At 50.4% G+C, this 17,224-nt stretch overlaps 1 protein-coding gene across 1 annotated transcript in view; it reads left to right on the forward strand.

The window, feature by feature from the left end:
* SIPA1L3 (signal induced proliferation associated 1 like 3) overlaps nt 1–17,224 on the forward strand; it is a 191,474-nt gene that overhangs the window by 42,656 nt on the left and 131,594 nt on the right. Inside the window, 1 exon segment of the mRNA XM_021094330.1 lies at nt 5,257–5,324. The gene's annotated coding sequence lies outside the window, so the exon portion shown is untranslated.

A 17,224-nucleotide genomic window follows, 5' to 3' on the forward strand; every position in this document is an offset into this window, starting at 1 on the left:
GAAGCCACCATCTCGGCACAGGAAGGAAAAAGAGCGGGTCGGCCTGGCCCCAGCCTTTGGGGCTATGGATCCTACCCCTGGAAAAGCGGGTGCCAGCAACAGTCACGGGTTCTGAGCAGATCAGTCACTCCTTCCTTCCTCGGTCTTCGTGGAGAGGTGCGAGTGGATGGCTGTTTTCCTTGAGTGGACGTGGGAATACGAGGGGAGAAGCGCAGGAACAGAGAGGCCCCGGTGCACAGGCTGCCTGGGTCTGGAGCAGCGCCCTGGCTGGCCGGCTGGCCCTGCCCAAGCACCTCGCCTGGGTGGCGCCTTGCGGGTAGTGCCGACTTCACAGGATTTCTGTGAGGATCAAAACCCAGGTTGTTAGCATGTAAATACTTGGAAATGTGATATAAGAGATTGGTTTGCAGGATGTTGATCTTGGAGTAATGGAACTTTTGTCAGACACTTCCCTGAAAGCCCATTTTAAAAAACAGAAAAAAGTGGAGTTCGCATTGTGGCTCAGTGGGTTATGAACCTGACTAGTATCCTTGAGGATGCGGGTTCGATCCCTGGCCCCGCTTAGTGAGTTAAGGATCTGGTGTTGCTGTGAGCTGTGGTGTAGGTCACAGACAGCAGCTGCAGCTCCAATTCGACACCCACCCAGGGAACTTCCATATGCCTCAGGTGCGGCCCTAAAAAGAAAAACAAACAAAAAATGAGAAAAAAGTGGAGCGGCTGTGGGTAAATGGGGGTGTGGAGGCCTGGAGCCTCACCCGCTGCCCCCTTTCACTCTTTGCAGTCTCCCCAAGGACCACATTCAGGGGTATTCACCTGAAACCTCCTGGGGCTCTAGGGAGGCCTGGCTCTGCCTCCAACTGGCCCTGGGGCCCGAGCAAGTCATCTCAGTGTTCTGGACCTCACTTTTCTTATCCATCAAGTGGGCAGATCAGACTAAATTGAGGAGTTCTTCACCCAGTGCCTGTGGACAGAGGCTTCAGAAGTCTTTGACATCCTTGAAATAGTTGTGTGTGTGTGTGTTTCCTGAAGAGATATGACGTAGTTTTGTTTTGTCAGCTTCTTAGAAAGATTATGTTCACTTGTACATGAAGGAGCACTGTGTTGATTTCTGAGTTCCCTGCCAGTTCTGTCAGTCAGGTATTTCTGATGTAAATGACAGTATCTTCCCAACTCACACTGGCTTAAACTGCAAAGGGAAGTTAATGGCCTCGGGACCCGAAAATCCAGAGCTGGCCTGTCTGGAGCCTGCACTCAGGTATTCTTTTCAGGAATCCGCCCTTCACTTCTGGATTCTGCTTCTCTCATCTCTGACTTTATTCTTAGGTGTCCCCAGATGGCAAAGAAGCCTTCAGCAGGCCCGGCCTTACATCACATGCCTTTCCCAGTAATCCAGCCACATTTCCAGGGCTAACTCTGATTGGCCTTGCTTAAAATCACGTGTCTCTCCCAGAGCCAATCACTGTGGCCGAGGGGAGGAACCATCAGGCTAGGAGTCAGGCCAGGATACCCCCTCACCCACAGGTTCTCTGATCTAAGCCTCTGTTTCTTGGTGTAAAACCTGGGGAGCAAGGTGTGCAGCTCCGAGACTAACCTGTATGACAGATGGCCAGGGCTGGTGCTCTGGTGGGCCCTGGGATTGCTGAGGCAACTCCAGGGGCTTCCTCCCTTCCCAGGGGGGCTCTGGAATGTCTGGGGTCCTGGCTGAATTCCTGGTCCTCTAGTCTGCCTTTGCTGCCATTTCCACAACCCCTCACTCAACATCTTTCTCTCTGCCATGGCCCGTGTGTCACGGGCTCCAGACTGATGAACATCCTGGTTTCCTCCACTTGGCAGGAAGTAGATCCCAGCTCAGAGAGACACAGCCCTGCATGTCACCGCTGATGTGCCTTTAAAGAAAGCCATGTACGCCACGCTAGAGAAAGAAGAGGTGGGGAGCGAGAGTGGCAGAAAAGCAATATCTGATGCAGTTTAAAATGCATTGAGTACAATTTCACAGGAGCTTTATTTACATTGCAGGGGCTTCCTGATCATCACAGGAATTTTTTTAATGGGAACTGTGGTGATAAAGAAATATGTTCTGGGTACTGCTGGTTCCTTCCTGCACTGCTGAGTATCTTGAAAATCAAAATTGTTAGGGTTTTATGATCAGCTTTAGGGATAGCAGCTACCCGAGAGGCTATTTCTGAGTTTTAAAAAAGTGTCTGTTTTTCTGTATGTGCTGATTCCATATATAGTATCTGTTTCTAATTTTATTTTGTGCTTCCCCGAGTAGCTTGGTAGTAAGCTATGGGAATTATCAGCTGCACTCACTTCTTTTTTTTTTTTTTTTTTTGTCTTTTTGCCTTTTCTAGGGCTGCTCCCGCGGCATATGGAGGTTCCCAGGCTAGGGGTCTAATTGGAGCTGTAGCCACTGGCCTATGCCAGAACCACAGCAACACGGGATCCCAGCCGCGTCTGCAAACTACACCACAGCTCACGGCAACGCCGGATCCTTAACCCACTGAGCAAGGCCAGGAATCAAACCCGCAACTTCATGTTCCTAGTTGGATTCGTTAACCACTGAGCCACAACGGGAACTCCTGCACTCACTTCTTGAACCCTTCTGTGTTGAGTGTCATTCATTTGGTTGTGTGAACAAACAGAAATCAGCCTGCCTAAGTATAAAAGGAAATGTTTGAACTCACAGCCTGGGACATTCTGTGTGTAGTGGCTTCAGGTGTGGCTGGATCCAGGGCCTCACATGAGGATCCTAGGATGCTGTTTTCTTCCACCTCCTGGCTTTGCAACCCTTTGTTCATTTCATTGTCAGGTAGTCTCTGAGTAAGCTCCACATTTCTATCCAACCAGCTTAGCAGCCCCAGGGATTTCCCCATAATCCCAGCACATGTCCTTTAACTGGTGTTTATTGGACCTCATTGCCTGGCTTTGGAACTGGGGCCACCCAAAGCCGTCTTTGAGGCCAGGGGTCAGGAGGATTTGGCTTTATTGGCCAAACCTAGGTTTTATGACACGTTTCCTTCCCTATCAACCCATGGGTGGGGTCATTCCCACAAGAATTCCACGGGCTGAGTATAAAGGTGAGGTTCAGGGGGTTGACCCAGAAAGGGAAATGGTGCAGGATGGGCCCAAACTGCCAGTACTTGGCACCCCTTCCCAAACGAAATTCACAAGGATCATTTTATTGTTGTTGTTGTTGTTTTTAAGGGCCATGCTCATGTGGAAATTCCTAGGCTAGGAGTCAAATCAGAGCTACAGCTGCCAGCTTACGGCATAGGCACAGCAACGTCAGATCCGAGCTGCATCCTCAAGCCACACCAGAGCTTGTGGCAGTGCCGGATCCTTAACCCACTGAGCAAGGCCAGGGATCAAACCCCCATCCTCATGGATACTAGTCCCGTTCTTAACCTGCTAGGCACAATGAGACCTCCAAAATTATCTGAATCTGCCCCATATCCCCCAGTTGCTATCTTCCCTGGGCACATTCCCCACCTTTACCTCATTTCAGGGCGAGCTTAGGGATTCTTAATGTCAGGTCTTTGGACCCTTGAAGGGTCCTTGGATGAGATTTAGAGCATCATGAAGTTGGCTGGGGGAAAAAAATCACATCTTTATTTTCTCTGCCATCTAAGAGAAGTTTGGCATTTCCATTCTTTCTGAACAGAGGCCACAAACCACAGTTGTGTTAGCAACCCTTGTGGCTCTGTTGCCACTAGAAATCAGAAATATTTCCATATCACATCACAGTTGTTGCAGATATTGCAAAATATCATTTACACTCATCTAGTTCTAAATGACTATAGTTACTGGCACCACCAAGATCTCATAATCTAAAGCATTCACAAAGAAGCACAAATATTACCAAATCTCAGATTAGGTTTTGTTTTACAGATATTTTGATATCTGAATGTAATTGATTTCCGTTGTAATCTTGTGTATTGTGTTTTGTACCTTTAAACTCATGATTCTGACAAGGAGTCCACACTGGGGTCCCTGGCTTGAGAAAGGTTAGGAACTAAGAACCCCTTTTAGCTTCTCCAGAACCCTTGGGGCAGAAGCTGTCCTGATTCCTGGACTCTGGAAAGTGGATCAGCTGCTTGCTTGGTTTCCTCCCTGGGAGGTTCCCTAGAGGCGCTGGCTGCTCTTTGAGCCTTGGTGTGTAGGTGGCACGTGGGCCTGGCAGCTTTGGAGCAGGGCAGGGAGTGGCGCTGCCAGCCTGCAGTTAGCCTCTCTCTTCATTGGCCATCATGACCACATGGGCTGGCCAAATGGTTGGGAGCAGGCTCTGGAGCCAGGCTGCCTGGGTTCATCTCGCCTTTTGATTGGCTGGGCAGCCTCAGCTCATGGGTTCTTTACCCACTCTGTGCCTTAGTTTGCTCATCTGTAACATGGACGTAATAATGTTATCTATTTCTTCGGGTCATCGGGAGAATGAAATGAGTCGGCACATTGTGTTAGGACAGAGCCTGGCCCATAGAGAGTAAGAGTCATTATTTAACGACCATTCTCTATAGGAAGGTTCTGGGCTGTCCTCTCAGATCTCATCTCCCTGGCTCAGGCGGTGCCTGGCCTAAACCACAGTGTGATGGTGAATGGTATAGACAGTGGCTTCTCGGCCTGGAGACATTCGCTCACCCATGAAATATCCATTCAGATATGAACAACCATACTAAATAGTCAAAAACATAAATTAATGATACAGAATTACAAGTCAGGACAAGCGCTTTTTTCCTGCGGCTCCTCTGCTCACACTCGTCTGAAGGAAATGGCCCCCCACCTGCCCTGTCACCGCCCTGCCCCATCTCCCTCGCGCACCTGCCGGGGCGCGGGGCCTCCTGCGCTCCTGAGGCCCCCACCCCCACCCCTCCTGCCTCAGGTCCCGTGCACTAGCTGTTCCCATGGCCTGGAGGGCTCCTTCCCAGATAATCACACAGTTGGTCGCCTTCTGTGTTCAGGTCTCTGTCCTTTCCTCGGGCCTCCTCTGACCACTCTGTGAATAGCAGCCCCGTCGCTCGCCTCACCCTCAGTCTCCATCAGGGCGTGCCCGCTCCCTGGCTTCGGGTCGTGTTTGTTGGAATGTCTGCTCCCTGAAGGACAGCAACATTGTCTTGGTCACTGGTGTGCCCTCGGTGCCTGGCACACAGCAGCCATTCGATACAGATTTGTTGAGGGAGTGAATCTGTGAGTGACAGATGGATGCCACGGCAGGGAGGCTCCAGCTGGCCAAAGACGTGACCTTGTTTCTTTTCCTCTCCGCAGATGCACCGTCTTTGACCTTGGCTCTCAGAGGACCCTCAAGGAGCACTAGTGTCCAGAACCTACTAAGGGTGAGTGCGGAGGTTCGTTTGATTTTGTTTGTCCAAGTTTTATAACTCAGACACATAAGCCTCTTTATTGTTATTATTATTATTATCATTGTTATTATTTTTGCTTTTTTGGGCCATACCTGCGGCACATGGAGGTTCCCAGGCTGGGGTCGAATCGGAGCTACAGCTGCTGGCCTACGCCAGAGCCACAGCAACGCGGGATCCGAGCTGCGTCTGCAACCTACACCACAGCTCAGGCAACGCCGGATCCTTAACCCACTGAGCGAGGCCTGCAGCCTCATGGTTCCTAATTGGATTCTTTTCCCCTGCACCACAACGGGAACTCCTAAGCCTCTTTATTCTTGAAAAGAAAAAAAAAGATTTGAAAGCGTGTCAAGGGAAAGACGGAAGTCTCCTTCGCTGTCCCAGCAGCCACAGTCTGACATCGTCCCTCCGAGGTAATTGCGGTCGGTAGTTGGGTGCGGGTTCTGCCAGACCTTCCTTTCCTCCTGTCCATGAATGACCCTCCTTATCCGCGTACGCACTCCTTATTTAATTGGCTACGTGGAGAAGAAAGAAGCCCTGCTCTTTGGCTCTTCTACAGTGATCCCCACTGTCCCCAGGGGTCGTGTATCTTGAAGATCTTTGGTCATAGCCTCCATCTGCGCATCACACTCTTTGTTTAAGTTTTTTTTAATTTCCGTTTTTAAAATTCACACAGGGTGAAATTCACTCTTTGGCATACGGTTTTTTGAGTTTAGGCAAACGCATGCTGTTGTGTAGCTGCCACCACAGTTAAGATACAGAGTGGCCCCATTGCCCCCCGTGAGGATGTGCTTTCTGTCTGTAGGCTAGAGATAGGGTGTGAGTGGTGACACGTGATTAAAACATGTGCGCACGGTAAGTACTTACCTGTGATGGAAAGATTTTGAATACGTTATAATTACGTTTCTGGGGGTTTTGCTAGTGAGCCTCAACCAAGCAGTGGAGGGGACCTCAGGGTGTGGGGCACTCCAAGTGGTAGCGGGGTGCAACCTTTGTTGGTAGGATAGAGCCAGAGCCTTGGGCTCTAGAGGGGGCACTTTCTGATCTTTGAAGTGTCAAGAGACCCCAGTGGTGAGGAAAGTGGGAGCACAGAAGATGCTGGTGGCCGTACTCTGGATGCATAGCGGTGGTGGCTGAGTTGCAGGGACCAGGCGGTCAAGTTTGTGAATGGAGTGAATCTAGACAGTACCACCTTCCTTGGCTCTTTGTTGGGTTTCTTCATATGCTTGGCCTCAGGCTCTGCCTGGGTACCTGGAACTTGTTGGTAGGACAGTCTTCAGGGGCCAGATTTCCACTAAGGGATGCGCCTTGGCACGCTCTCCTGGAGGAGGTGCTTGAGACGGTACTTCTTTCTCCTTGGCGCGCTCTCCTGGAGTACTTCTTTCTTCTTGCTCCCACTAACTTCGGCTCACGCCGAGAGGGGGAAGCTTGCCTGCCACAGGTATCACTGTGGCATTTCCCTAATAGGGATTTTTGTATGTCCTTCACTTCTTTCACATTTATTAACTGTCCACATAATTAGTTCTGTAAGGGAGGACCTGTCCCTTCTCCCTCATTTATTTCAGTTATTTCATTGTTAACATACCTGTGTGGCCTCATAGATACTTGTTTTAATCTTGCACGTCCCTTTTTTATGTGGTAGAAGCTTCCAGTTTCTGAGTGAATTCCTAGTACTGCCTCTCAAACTGCAGGAGGACCAGCATTGTCCTCCCAGCCCCTTCGGGCCTGGATAGCAGGAGAACATGCCTTGGTTTCTTTCCTTCACTCCACAAATGAGCGTTTGAGCACCTACTGTTATGTTCCAGGCACTGGGGATTCAGGAATGAACAAAACAGGAGTTCTCTTGTGCCGCTGCTGGTTAAGGATCCGGTGCTGCCACTGCAGTGGCTTGGCAGCGGTGTCACCACTGTGGCATGAGTTTGATCCCTGGGACTCCCACCTGTGGCAGGTGCGGCCAAAAAAAAGCCGGGGGGGGGGGTCACATTCTGCTGGAGGATAGCACGTAAATAGATAAACAGGCGAATGTGGGGTAAGCACTACAGGGATGAGCAGAGCGGGGAGGGGACTTAAACTGGGAGCAACAGGGGTGGCTTTAGACCTGGTGATCCAGGACGGCCTCGCTGAGGAGGCCCCGGAGGGAAGGAACACAGCAGGTCCCTGACCTCGTTCTTCCACTGCCAGCCGGAAGATCTAGAGGAATTCTCTCACTTTCGAACAGGGTTTGGGGAACAGTGGCAAACGCGACAACGTGTTCCCTCTCTGAGGGGCAGCCCTGCCCAGCTCTGGCCCTTGTTGTCCTGTGGAAATGCCAAAGGCTTTGTTGCCAGATCTTCTGATATTTTTTCCCCAAAAGAGGACCGGGGGGAAAAAAAAGGAATTCTTGCTCGTCTATTGAACCCAAATGATGCTACATCCACTGACTTTTGAGGTCCGGGGATGAATATCTTTTGTTCGTTTTCATTATGCTTATTCATTAAGTTACCTTTGTGGCAAAAGATACCAGTTCTTCATTTTGGTGGTAATGTAGATTCTGTTTTAAATACATAGCTATGTATTCAAGTTTATTTTTCTATTTTTCTTAAATTTACTTTAAGGGCCCCAGCTGCGGCATATGGAAATTCCCAGGCTACGGTTCGAATCAGAACTGCAGCTGCCAGCTTACACCACAGCCACAGCAACACCAGATCCTTAACCCACTGAGCAAGGCCAGGGATCGAACCCACAACCTCATGGATGCTACAACTGAGCAACAAAGGGAACTCCTGATGTATTCAAGTTGAAAAGTGAGTTAATGTAAAAGAACTATTAAGTAAATAATTGTACAGATGGGACATCGACACGGCTGAAGAGGAAGGGCCACGCACAGCTACCGGGGTTTGGTAAATGCCGTCCTGTCCTTGGCCTTCCACCCTTTGTCCTCTGGGTCTGGGTCCTCGGCTAGGGAACTGAACTGAGGCTGGCAAACGATTACCATGGCCGTGTGCCCTGAGCCACTTGTGGACCGTGGGCGTATCAGCCAGGACTGCTTTTGCCTGCAGGAACAGAAAGCCCAGCTTCACAGCAGCTTAAACAAATCAGGATTGATTTCTGTCCTGTAACAAAGAACCCTGAGGTACCTGGCTGCCAGGGTTAGTCCAGAGGCTGAGTGACATCTGTCTGGGCTGGAGCCTTCTTGATTCCCTTGGCCTTTCCCTCGTGGTGGCAAGGTTGCTGCTGCAGCTCCAGCCAGAACACAGAGGGGGGAGGGTCCATTCCAGCAGCATGTTCTTTTCGGTTCTGAACCACCTTAGCACTCCCAGAATCCTCCCCGCCCCAAGAAGATTCCACTTATATCTCATTGGCCAGAAATGGGGCACAGCTGTAAGGAAGGTGAGAGATTTCATTTAGCTTTTCAGCCTCTCCTAAAGAGGAAGCCCGAGAGAAGGGGGATTGAGAGTGTCAGTTGGGTAGCCAGCCAACAGCGTCTGGCTCTCCAGGGGAAGAAAAACAAAAATAATTAACATTAAGCAGTGCTGACTCCGTGCCAGCAGCCCTGCTGTAAGCACTCTGCCTGCATGATCTCATCTGGTCCTTCCACCCACCCTGTGATGGCTCTGCTGTGATCTCCCCACAGTAATGACTTGGAAACTGAGGCGCAGAGTGGTGAAGCCCTTTACCACGTGGAGGAGCCAGGGCGAGAACCTTCGCAGTGTCTCCAGATCCTCCCTCTTGGCCGCTACCTTGTTGCCTCAAAAGAGGTTCTGGGGTCCCAGACTGCTAAGCAGCTGACCTCAGTTTAAATTCTTCTAGAAAGGGAGGAGCGGGACAGCGTATTTTGCTCTGGGGAAGTTTTGACCATTATAAAGCTTTCTGGCGAATCCTATCTGCTCTGTGTAACTCTCACTGGTTCTGGCCCGGTCCTGGTGAGCGGCACCAGCCACCCACCTTCCTCCCGGGAGCCCTTTGTGTCTTGCAGACGGCCGGTCCCCTCTGGGCCTCCTTTTGGAAATGAACTTGCAACGGGTGCTCCTCCTCAGAATGTGCTTTCCGGTCTTGGGCTTCTGCTGGTGGATTCAGCATGCACCTCCTCCACGCCCATCCCTGCATTGTCGTGGTGTGGGCGGGGCCGCCTCGTGGTGTGGGCGGGGCCGCCTCGGGCTGATAGTGACAGCCCAGGGTGTCAGGGTGCTGCAGGGCAGGCACAGGGGCTGTTGGGAGCCCAGAGGAGGTGGCCAGGCGAGCCTCGGGGTCGGGGGATCTCCCAGAAGCAGCCGTGGGTCTTGATTCATCAAAGAGCAGCCCCCCCCACCCCCGCTTCGTCAGTGAAGCTCTTTCGCACAGCTCTCCCTGCTTGGCCTCCACTCCCATCCTCTGCAGAATGCAGGGTTTGGACTGGTTTTCCAGCCGTGTTCGCGTCTGGCAAACATGGCCATTTGGGTGCTAAGCAGAGATACCCTCATGTGTAGAGCGTATCTGGGGAAGGCTCTGTAGGCAAACAACACAGAGTGATGAGAGTCCTAAGCCGAGAGCCACGGGGCTGTGGGAGCTCTGAGAAGACACCCAGCACCAACTTGGGGCTTCAGGGCAGCTCTGAAGGAGGCGAAATCAATCCAAATGGGCTGACACCGTGGCCAAGAGCACAGGCTCCAGAGACCAGCTGACCTGGGTTCTAGTCTCTGCTTGATCACTGACGGGGCTCAAGTGGAGAGCCCGATTCTGGGAGCTTTTCTTTTCTCCTAAGGTTGTTTTGAGAATTAAAAGGTGATTGCGAATCTTAAGTACTTAGATCCTGGCACAAAGTAGTCGCATAATAGATGAGATGGTGGTGGCGGTGACGCTGGCCGCTTGCATTCATCAGCCTTTCCTGCATGTCAGAGGTTAGGCAGCTTGGTCATCAGCCTGTAGGGTAATAAGCATTCGTGCTGCTGTTATGATTATTTATTCACCAAATGTGAGTGTTTGTCTCACGCCCAGCCCTAAGCTAGCATGGTGTCTGCATATAGCTGGACCGTGCTTTGGAAACAGGGCTCATACAGCTGAGGCCTGGGCCAGAAATTTCATAGAAGACAGAAGTTTCTTTGGTGTGTATTGGAAACACATGGCTTTCGGTCTCCCGGTCCCCTTTCCATCTATTCCACAGACGCTTCAGCCCTGGCCTCTAGCGTGGGGGCTGCCCTTGACCTCAGTGGCCAGAACGCATGGATGCTCTGCTCAACCCATCAACCGAGTCCCAAATTAGACCTGACAGTGTGATTTATTCTCTGGGATGGAGCCGGGAGGGCAGAGCCCCAGTGGGTGATTCCGAGGGAAGGTTGTCAGCCCGAATTAGCCCAGGCCCTTCATGCAGCCCTGCTGTTTCAGCTTCCTCTAACTAATAGCGTTTTCCAGGGTGTTGCTGGCTTCTGAGCAGCCACCTCCCATCCCTAGGGGCTGAGACGTGGCCATGATCCCTACGGAGCTGTTTGATGGGGGCTCTGAGGCAGGCTCTGTCAGAAAGGACTGAGGGCTTTGGGGTCCTTTCATCTGCCTCACCAGGCATTGAAAGTGGTGGTTCCTTGGGGGTCGTTGTACCGTGTCCCTCTCTTCTACCCCATCCCTTCACTGAGTTCAGTACTGACAGCTGAAGGCTGCCATCTTGCCCCTCACCTCCCAGTCTGTAATCAGCTTTCTCTGCCTGTAGCTGCCTTCATTCATTCATAGTGAACGCCAGTGATAGGCAAGGTTCTGCTGCAGTAACAAATCAACCCTGAGATCCTAGAGGCTGGACACAACCAATGTCGATTTCTTAGTCATGACACACGTCAGGTCGGGTGGGAGCTTTACCTTGAACCTCAGAGACCCAGAATGACAGGGCGCTCCCCTGTGTTGAAGCATCAGAAGTGGAACGCACAGCCTCCAGGGTCACCATGGCAGGACAAGGAAACTAGAGGGACACAGAGCACTGCTTAGATGCCAAGGCCAGAGTGGGTTCACCTCTGCTCACAGCCAGAAATAGCTGGTGGCTCTGCCTAGCTAACCGTAGGGAGCCGGAATGTGGGCACTCATGGGTATTCATTGAGCAGTAAATATCCTGGCCACAACAGGCAGGTGTGGTATTTATTAAGCACCTACTGTGTACCAGGTCTTCTAAAGGGACTCTGGAAATACGAAGGAGTCCCTGCCTTCCTGGATCTCATGGTTCAGTGGCGGAAACAGAACCTTGGTAAATAATCACAGCAGCAGCCATATCATTACCTCTGGACGAAGTGCCCTGATAGAGGCGCCCTGAGAGCACACCCATGGGGCACCTGATACGTTTGGCGAGGTCAGGAGACGTCTCTCATAAGGACTGCCATTTGAGGAGAGGCCTGGAGGCTGTGTGGACCTTAATGGAACAGGAGGAGCCTTCCCAGTGGAGGGAACAGCATCTGTGGAGTTCTGGACGTGGGAAGGAGCTTGACTCTGGGAAGGAGCTGGGAGGCGGCCAGCATAACTGCAGGATCGTAAGCGAGGCAAGGAAAGTGGGGGCAGAACTTGCAGGGCCTGCATGGCCAGGGGGAGGAGTTGGGTATTTATCAGCACCTACCTTTTGGAGCTATTGAAAGAATTCAGTGAGCTCAGTGATTCTTTCAGCAGATGCGAGTTGTTTCCCCCTGCCCCCGCCTGCAGGTGGTGTTTCAGGACTGAGGGACATAGCCATGAACAAGATGGACAGATGCCCCTGCCGTTGTGGAGGGGCAGCCTGGAAGGGGAGATGACCAGAAACAAGAAAAATAAACAAAAGCTGGTGAAAAAAGCTTCTGGCCAATGAAATAGGGTGATTTAATATTAGCATTTAGTTTGGCTGCTTTGGGCTACATGTAACAGGAAACCCCTTTGGTGCCAGCTTAAACTGTCAGGGCGCATGTGGGCTCCCCAACTCCAAGTCCAAGGGTTCTTGGGGCCGCCTTCCGAGCCGGTGACTCTGTGGCTCCACACAGCGTGGAGAGCCTGGGTTTGCTCCTCCGCTGCTGGGCTGTCCATGATGCAGCCTCGCCTTAAGATGATCTCGGGGTGGCATTTGGGACACTGCAGGCAGTCTCAGGGCTGAAGCTCTTTCAAACTCTGTGTGCCCCAAGGAACTCTGCTAGCTCACCTGTCTGGGCAGTGGATCGTAGGGCCAGTGGGAGAGCAGGCTGGAGGCTGTTGCCACAGTCCAGACGGGAGAGACTGAGATCAGGACCTGAAGTCAGGGGTGTGGGGGCGAGGAGAGGGTGGGCTGTGGGGCGGAGCGGAGGGGCTTGCTAACAGCATGGCTGTTGGAAAGAAGGGGTGGTGAGCACTCTTTCTCTCTCTCTCTCTCTCTCACACACACACACACACACACACACACACGTGTCCACCTTGCACTGTGTAAGTCATGGCGCACGTTTGCACATTACAGGCTCTTGCACATTACAGGCTCTGAGAAATCTTGCCCGAAAGAAACTTGCTTCTTTGACTGTGGAACCTTTTTATTTTCGAAAAGGCGCTTAGTAACATGTTCTGCAGAAACATTTGAAAATGATTCTCATTGGAGTCACACGGGGAGCTTTAAGAAACCCCAAGGCTGGGGCCCCGCCCCGGAACATTTCACTAGAATCACCAAGGGTAGGACCAGGCGTGGGATGGGCTTTTTGTTTTTTTGTTTTTTTTTTTAAGCTCCCCAGATGTTTCCAGGGTGTGACCGAAGGCGAGGACTATGACTTTATTGTGTCCTTGAGTGAGCTCTTCACATTATAAAGCTGTATTGTTTATTTGTCTGCTTATCAGAGTAATACTTGCTTGTTGTCACAAACCCAAAAGAAATCAAAGGACCCAGACTCTGCCAATATAATCACTTTTTCAAACCTGGCATATTCCTTCCAGATTTTTAAAAAATACTTGTACTAAAGAAAATACCATATGTGTCCCAAAACAAGATGATTCCCATCTCTCCAAAGAGAAGATTTTTTTAAAGTTTTGGGGTCTTTTTGAAATGTTTAGGGTTATTGATGCCATAATCAGCTGTCTATATATATTTTTTAGTGTATTAATTTCGGGGCCCATGGTTATCAGAAATGCTGGATTCAGAATGCTGCTTAGGAGTTCTCGTCATGGCGCAGCGGAAACGAATCCGACTGGGAACCATGGGGTTGGGGTTCAATCCCTGGCCTCTGTCAGTGGGTTAAGGATCCAGCATTGTTGTGGCTGTGGTGGAGGCCGGCAGCTGTAGCTCTGATTGGACCCCTAGCCTGGGAACCTCCATATGCTGAGGGTGCAGCCCTAAAAGGTAAAACAAACAAACATACAGAAGGCTGCTTAGACCTTCTCACGTCCTAAAAACAGTGTACCTCACGCTCTTCACAGGCCTCCTCCTCCTCATTAGAGCCCCTTGAGCCATCTACGCGTATTTCCAGAACACATCATCTCCACCTCCATCTGAAGTGCCTGCGGTGGGGCGCTTCTTAAATCCGTGTATTAAGTTGTTGCTGGAAACCATATCCCAAGTAGTCAGTTTTTCTTTCTTTCTTTCTTTTTTTTTTTTAAATATAATTCCCCTTTTAGTTGTGTGTCGGTGATCCCTAAAGTGTGGCCAGTAACATTAAGGGAAAAAAAAAAAAAAAGCTTTTTTTTTTTTTTTTTTTTTAAAGACAGTTACTGAAAATGAATAAAGGAAAAAATGTGCACATCTAAAAGTGGTTACATAAGCAGTCAGTTTTGAGTCAATCAGACTAATGATTCCAATATGAATAATAAATGACAGTTTAGGAAAATTCAATTTCATCCCACACAGCAGCACTTTGCCTCAAGATAGTTTTCTGTGTCACTTGACACAGCCTTCGTTTCAGGTTTCAGATTCTCTTTTAAATGTGCCCCCCGCCCCATAGACAGGAAGACTTTTACATCACGTATGTTGTTTAACTGAAAGGAATGTCGCTTACAAGTATTTGTCCCTGTCTTGCTTTTTTAGCTTTAGAGGACCCTCGAAGTGGCTGATGACACTTGGAATTATGACGTCAGGCTCTCGGGGACAGTTCCTGAGTCTGTTATAGTATATGCCTCCGTTTTTATTGTTTGCTGCAACTAGCAACCCTTAAATCTTTAGATGCTCGTATTGCTTCCCCAAGCAGTACTTTGTTCAAAATAAAATAGTATGTAAACTCTGAAACACAACTCTTATTTCAGAGGATCCTTGGCCAGGGGTGGGAGGCACATTTTGGTAGATCTTGTATTCAAAATAAATTAATTAGGTTGAACACATAGAGTTAGCTCAGTGGTATTTGACCTTCTTGCCATGAGCAATAACTAGTTAGAAAGCCTGAGTTCTCTGACTTCCCCGGCTAATTCTCATTCATTCGTTTGGTATGGATTCATTTCCTCTCGCTACCCTAAGCACTGAACGGAGGGCAGTACTGAGCTGGAATCCCAGCCTTCCACCCCTACCTTAACCTTCCCGTGCCTCAGCTTCCCCATCTATAGATGAGCGATGGTAGCTCTTCCTCCCTCGTGCAGCGGTCGGTCATGGGGATTCAGGGATTCGATGTAGACCCACGATCCCAGGTGGCATATTATCCAAATGGACGGATTATCGTCACCACAGAAATATCGATGTGATGGCGGCTGCCCCAGACCCTGCTGGGTATATGTTCTCCGAGGCTTTTCGAAAATCCAAATCATCCAGAATTCTGAAACACATCTGGCCTAAGGTTTGGAAAGGGATCGTACAGCTGTGTGTGTAAAACGCTTAGCGTGGTGCCTGGCACATAATAGATGCTGTGTATATGGCAGCCATGTATTGTTGTTGTTATTACTTGAAGCGCACACCACAGCCTCCGTAATCATTATCATGGAAATGCAGATGGTAACCACCACGACGAGATGCCATTACACACCCAGCTCGGCAGCTGGAAGAAAAAGATGGAGATGAGGTCAGAGAGGGACTCGGAGGCCTTCCAGGGACGGAGGCTTTTCCCTGAAGGTACAGTGGGAGGGTGCTGAGCAGAGGAGGGATGCGTTCTGACTCAAGGTAGCAGAGTCCCTCTGGCTGTGTGTGGGAGCAGGGGTGGGAGCCAGGAAATCAGAGAGGGAGCGCCTGCTGTGGTTCACGGTGCAGGCCACAGGGGTGGGAGGTGAAGCAGGGTGATTTGAAGATGGAGCCAGTAGTAACTATGAATGGACTGAGTGTGGGGGTGAGCGCAGGGGAGGGTGGAGGAGGACACCAAGGTTTTGCCCTGAACACCAAGCGAATAGTGAAGGCGGTGAGCTGAGGACCAGCAGAGCAGAGATTTGTACGAAGGTAAAGGTGGTGGAAGAATCAAGGATAGAGCTGCTGGAGTGGATTCAGGAGAAACAGGGCTTTGCCTTTTTTTTTTTTTTTTTTTTTTAAGAGCAGTTTTAAAAGGTGCACAGGGAGTTCCTTGGTGGCATAGCAGTTCCGGATCAGCCATTGTTATAGCTGCGGCTGGGGTCACTGCTGTGGCATGGGTTTGATCCCTGGCCTGAAACTTATACATGCCATAGGTGTGGCCAAAATAAATAAAAGGTGTCCAGAAAATTGGCCCCAAACAGGAAGTTCCCACAAGCTCCCCGACTCCCCGCTGCAGTTTACCCATTTATTTACACTCGTATTAATACAGCACTTTTTTTTTTTTTTTGCAATTGATGAGCCAGTACTGATGGATGCCTCGTTATTAACTCAAGTCCACAGTTTCTAGTCCGGGTTCATGGTTTGTGTTCTACATGCCATGGCTGCGACCCACGAGATGTGGATCCACCACAGCGGTATTGCACCGAGCAGCCCCACAGCCCGGTGCTCTGCCTGCGTGTTTGTCCCCCACCCCCACCCCCCACCGATCTTCCTGCTGAAGAACAGCAGGGCTTGGCGTCCATCTCCCTGGTATGAACCCGCGGCCCCATGCGTTTTGTCTGTTGACGTGTCTTTAGCGCTTAGGCCACACCTGACACACAGTGGCTGCACAGTAAAAATACGCTCAGATAATGTCTTCTTGGGTTGGGAGGGATTCGAACCAGAAGGGACCCTCGGCATCAGAGGCTTTCACTCCAGAGTGTGACAATATGTTCTGTGGGTCTGGACTTCTGTCCCCAGTAGGATAAGGGGAAGGGATTATCAAAAATGTAACCCAGACATCTAACCCTTTACCGAGTGCCTGGCCTGTGGACAGGACTGACGTGGCTTCCCCGCCTGTAAAATGGGATGGTAATAGTATTGACCTCATAGAGCCGTGTAAGGTGTCAGCGAGATAATGCTTCGAAACACTGTAGGTGTTTAATAAACATGAGCCGTTGTTAAATGTATTAATATCATTGCCATTATTCTGACTTCCTGGCATTCACCATCTAGTGGGAGGAGATTGATAGCAAATAAACACTCAAATAACTGCATAATTTAACTGGTAACTAAACCCTAAAGGAGAAGTCCAGAGTGCCTTGAGAAAGAATAACAGAGCTGGAGGTGGGGTCTTGTTTGAGGTTGGAGTGCAGTTGGGAGAGTCTGAGGAAGTGACCTAGAAGCAGAAACTCGCCCAGGGGTGGGCCGGAGGCAGGGGGTTTGGAGCAAGAAGAATAGCCGGTGCAAAGGCCCTGAGGTGTGTTGGAAGGACAGAAGCCAGGCTGCCCTGAGCAGAGTGATGGCGGGGAGGGTCGGTAGCCCGGGTCACACTGAACCAGTGAGCCATCCCAAAGGTGTGGACTTTGTTCCCATGTTCCCTGAGAGCCACGGAAGGATTTTAAGGAGAGCAATGACATTGGTCTGGTTTGGTTTTTTAACTGCCATGTGCACTTTCAAGGCCTGCTGTCCTGACTGCTTTCCTCCCCTGGTTCAGTTTGTACCAAGAGCTGCAAGCCAGGGTCAGGGTCAGGGTCAGAGCTTCAGGCCCTCCCCTGCCATGTGGCACCTT

This window comes from Sus scrofa, chromosome 6, assembly GCF_000003025.6.
Source record: "Sus scrofa isolate TJ Tabasco breed Duroc chromosome 6, Sscrofa11.1, whole genome shotgun sequence".
Lineage (NCBI taxonomy): Eukaryota > Metazoa > Chordata > Mammalia > Artiodactyla > Suidae > Sus > Sus scrofa.